Source organism: Pogonomyrmex barbatus, unplaced genomic scaffold (genome assembly GCF_055798465.1).
Source record: "Pogonomyrmex barbatus isolate J1 unplaced genomic scaffold, ASM5579846v1 scaffold49, whole genome shotgun sequence".
Classification (NCBI taxonomy): Eukaryota; Metazoa; Arthropoda; class Insecta; order Hymenoptera; family Formicidae; genus Pogonomyrmex; species Pogonomyrmex barbatus.
The window spans coordinates 15,001-20,000 of NW_028297148.1; the positions used below are offsets into that span (position 1 = coordinate 15,001).

The following is a 5,000-nucleotide window of genomic DNA, read 5'->3' on the forward strand; positions in this document are numbered from 1 at the left end:
TTGCGAAAGCAACACGCCGCGAGCGGACTTAACGTTTGCGAAAGCAACACGCCGCGAGCGGACTTTAGCGTTTGCGAAAGCAACACGCCGCGAGCGGACTTTAACGCACGAACGGCCGTACGCGCCACGTCGTGCGAAAGCAACACGCCGCGAGCGGACTTTAACGCACGAACGGCCGTACGCGCCACGTCGTGCGAAAGCAACACGCCGCGAGCGGACTTAACGTTTGCGAAAGCAACACGCCGCGAGCGGACTTTAGCGTTTGCGAAAGCAACACGCCGCGAGCGGACTTTAACGCACGAACGGCCGTACGCGCCACGTCGTGCGAAAGCAACACGCCGCGAGCGGACTTTAACGCACGAACGGCCGTACGCGCCACGTCGTGCGAAAGCAACACGCCGCGAGCGGACTTAACGTTTGCGAAAGCAACACGCCGCGAGCGGACTTTAGCGTTTGCGAAAGCAACACGCCGCGAGCGGACTTAACGTTTGCGAAAGCAACACGCCGCGAGCGGACTTTAGCGTTTGCGAAAGCAACACGCCGCGAGCGGACTTTAGCGTTTGCGAAAGCAACACGCCGCGAGCGGACTTTAACGCACGAACGGCCGTACGCGCCACGTCGTGCGAAAGCAACACGCCGCGAGCGGACTTAACGTTTGCGAAAGCAACACGCCGCGAGCGGACTTAACGTTTGCGAAAGCAACACGCCGCGAGCGGACTTTAGCGTTTGCGAAAGCAACACGCCGCGAGCGGACTTTAACGCACGAACGGCCGTGCGCGCCACGTCGTGCGAAAGCAACACGCCGCGAGCGGACTTTAGCGTTTGCGAAAGCAACACGCAGCGCGCGAGCCTGTGTAGTGCCTGTCCGCGGGAGGCGCGATTAAAGTATCAGTCATTCGTGTGCTACAATTTTATAATCCTGTGTCCTTAAAATATCAATACTTATATAATTGCATAGTAAAATATAATATTACAATATAAACATTATATTTCGTTATATAAGTTTAAAAATTAACATAACTGTAATAACTAAGCATTATGCACCTTCTAATACAGAAACACTAAAAGTATTCCCACGCAAACACTCCAATGCGTGTGATACGTTATTAGGGACAGCATTCATGCATGAATGCTTTAAAAGTAAAGATATAAACACGGATAACAGCAACACTTTATCAAAGGCACCAATCCAGATATCAATGACGAATAAATGTTTATTTATTAATACGAAAGTTATTTATTGCGCTGCCCGGCTAATCGGAGGTTCCGCCGAGAGCGAAGAGCAACACGCCGCGAGTCGACTTTTGCATCGCCCGTACGCCGGAGGTACTGCCCGAGCCCGTCGGAGGTACCGCCGAGAGCGAAAGCAACACGCCGCGAGCCAACTTTTGCATCGCCCTTACGCCGGAGGTACCGCCGAGAACGAAAGCAACACGCCGCGAGCCGACTTTTGCATCGCCCGTACGCCGGAGGTATCGCCGAGAGCGAAAGCAACACGCCGCGAGTGGACTTTGTCGCGCGGCAACGTCGGAGGTAATGCCCGAGCCCGTCGGAGGTACCGCCGAGAACGAAAGCAACACGCCGCGCGCGGACTTTGTCGTGCGACACCGTCGGAGGTACTGCCCGAGCCCGTCGGAGGTACCGCCGAGAAAGAAAGCAACACGCCGCGAGTCGACTTTTGCATCGCCCGAAAGCCGGAGGTACCGCCGAAAGCGAAAGCAACACGCCGCGAGTGGACTTTGTCGCGCGACAATGTCGGAGGTACAGCCCGAGCCTGCCGGAGGTACCGCCGAGAACGAAAGCAACACGCCGCGAGCCGACTTTTGCATCGGCCGTACGCCGGAGGTACCGCCGAGAGCGAAAGCAACACGCCGCGAGTGGACTTTGTCGCGCGACAATGTCGGAGGTACAGCCCGAGCCCGTCGGAGGTACCGCCGAGAGAGAAAGCAACACGCCGCGCGCGGACTTTATCGTGCGACATCGACGGATGTATCGCCCGAGCGAGCGTCCGGAGGTACCGCCGAGAGCGAAAGCAACACGCCGCGAGTCGACCTTTGCATCGCCCGAAAGCCGGAGGTACCGCCGAGAGCGAAAGCAACACGCCGCGAGTGGACTTTGTCGCGCGACAATGTCGGAGGTACAGCCCGAGCCCGTCGGAGGTACCGCCGAGAACGAAAGCAACACGCCGCGCGCTGACTTTGTCGTGCGACACCGTCGGAGGTACCGCCCGAGCCCGTCGGAGGTACCGCCGAGAAAGAAAGCAACACGCCGCGAGTCGACTTTTGCATCGCCCGAAAGCCGGAGGTACCGCCGAGAGCGAAAGCAACACGCCGCGAGTGGACTTTGTCGCGCGACAATGTCGGAGGTACTGCCCGAGCCAGCCGGAGGTACCGCCGAGAACGAAAGCAACACGCCGCGCGCGGACTTTATCGTGCGACATCGACGGAGGTACCGCCCGAGCGAGCGTCCGGAGGTACCGCCGAGAGCGAAAGCAACACGCCGCGAGTCGACTTTTGCATCGCCCGTAAGCCGGAGGTACCGCCGAGAGCGAAAGCAACACGCCGCGAGTGGACTTTGTCGTGCGACACCGTCGGAGGTACCTCCCGAGCCCGTCGGAGGTACCGCCGAGAACGAAAGCAACACGCCGCGAGCCGACTTTTGCATGGCCCGTACGCCGGAGGTACCGCCGAGAGCGAAAGCAACACGCCGCGAGTGGACTTTGTCGCGCGACAATGTCGGAGGTACAGCCCGAGCCCGTCGGAGGTACCGCCGAGAGAGAAAGCAACACGCCGCGCGCGGACTTTATCGTGCGACATCGACGGATGTATCGCCCGAGCGAGCGTCCGGAGGTACCGCCGAGAGCGAAAGCAACACGCCGCGAGTCGACCTTTGCATCGCCCGAAAGCCGGAGGTACCGCCGAGAGCGAAAGCAACACGCCGCGAGTGGACTTTGTCGCGCGACAATGTCGGAGGTACAGCCCGAGCCCGTCGGAGGTACCGCCGAGAACGAAAGCAACACGCCGCGCGCTGACTTTGTCGTGCGACACCGTCGGAGGTACCGCCCGAGCCCGTCGGAGGTACCGCCGAGAAAGAAAGCAACACGCCGCGAGTCGACTTTTGCATCGCCCGAAAGCCGGAGGTACCGCCGAGAGCGAAAGCAACACGCCGCGAGTGGACTTTGTCGCGCGACAATGTCGGAGGTACTGCCCGAGCCAGCCGGAGGTACCGCCGAGAACGAAAGCAACACGCCGCGCGCGGACTTTATCGTGCGACATCGACGGAGGTACCGCCCGAGCGAGCGTCCGGAGGTACCGCCGAGAGCGAAAGCAACACGCCGCGAGTCGACTTTTGCATCGCCCGTAAGCCGGAGGTACCGCCGAGAGCGAAAGCAACACGCCGCGAGTGGACTTTGTCGTGCGACACCGTCGGAGGTACCTCCCGAGCCCGTCGGAGGTACCGCCGAGAACGAAAGCAACACGCCGCGAGCCGACTTTTGCATGGCCCGTACGCCGGAGGTACCGCCGAGAGCGAAAGCAACACGCCGCGAGTGGACTTTGTCACGCGGCTACGTCGGAGGTACCACCCGAGCCCGTCGGAGGTACCGCCGAGAACGAAAGCAACACGCCGCGCGCGGACTTTATCGTGCGACACCGTCGGAGGTACCGCCCGAGCCCGTCGGAGGTACCGCCGAGAACGAAAGCAACACGCCGCGAGCCGACTTTTGCATCGCCCGTACGCCGGAGGTACCGCCGAGAGAGAAAGCAACACGCCGCGCGCGGACTTTGTCGTGCGACATCGCCGGAGGTACCGCCCGAGCCCGTCGGAGGTACCGCCGTGACGTCGGAGGTACCGCCGAGCCCGTCGGAGGTACCGCCGAGCCTGTCGGTGCTCCTTACAAGTATCCGTTTTCGGCCATCGGGACGCCCGATTTTGTTTAATGTCATCTCTTTTTCTTCGATCCATCCCGTCTGTGCTGTCGTTCGGTCGCTGTCGACCCGTTCGGATCGATCATCGTAATCCGATCGTTCGCAGCGACTAAGTCCCGTTCGCCTCGTTTCATCGGCGCTCGCGCCCATAAGCGGCCGTGCGTAAGGCCGTGCGTCGCCGACCGCTTGGCCGGCCGGTTGGGTACTATAAGAGGTGCGGTGCGCTCGGCGACCGAGCGTTGTCGGATCGTCGTGCGGGTGCGTTTGGCGTGCTTCGCACGTTCGGTACGATGTGCCTCGGCTCTCCTGAGTCGTGCCGTATTATTAGAAATTATATTTCTAGACACAGCATTGCCACGAGTCGGCGTCGTAAGACCGAATGGCTCCTATGTGGCGCGCACTGTTTATCAGTGTTGGCTGCGCGATCTTCCCTCGTTCGTAGACGAACGCGATCGGATGTATCGTTGCACTTACCGAGCATCGACTTCACCGTTACCGAGTGGCGGAAAGCGAGAGATCGCTCTTCACGCTTACTTGTAAACCGTAGCGAAAATTTTCGACCGTGCTTGAACGCACCGGCGACTCGTTCCTCGACGTCTGAGCATCGCGCCGTCGATCTAGCGTCAGGGCGAGGCGGCTATACGCCGCTACTTTGGGAGAATGAGAACAACATGATCTTTATATAACAAATATGATCTTTATAACATAATTTTAACGGAGTAGAGCTCCAACGAGCGTCTGTCTCCAGCTGTATATATTGCGATAATAAGAGAGTGTCGCCGACCGGCTTGAGGGCGCCGGCGGTAATAACGGCACGTCGAGAGTATCTCGAACGAAGGGCGCCCGTCACGTTCGCGGACGTGATGGGGCGCGCGTCGCTCCACGCGAGCGACCGAACTCACGAAGTTCCCTGGTTGATCCTGCCAGTAGTCATATGCTTGTCTCAAAGATTAAGCCATGCATGTCTCAGTGCATGCCGAATTAAGGTGAAACCGCGAATGGCTCATTAAATCAGTTATGGTTCATTAGATTGTACCCACATTTACTTGGATAACTGTGGTAATTCTAGAGCTA

The 5,000-nt window shown here is 59.2% G+C and overlaps 1 non-coding gene across 1 annotated transcript in view; it reads left to right on the forward strand.

The window, feature by feature from the left end:
- Positions 1–4,833: 4,833 nt before the first annotated feature.
- LOC148935470 (small subunit ribosomal RNA) overlaps positions 4,834–5,000 on the forward strand; it is a 1,920-nt gene continuing 1,753 nt past the window's right edge. The window contains exon 1 of the ribosomal RNA XR_016140323.1: positions 4,834–5,000. This exon is cut by the window's right edge and continues 1,753 nt beyond it. This is a non-coding gene — a ribosomal RNA (small subunit ribosomal RNA).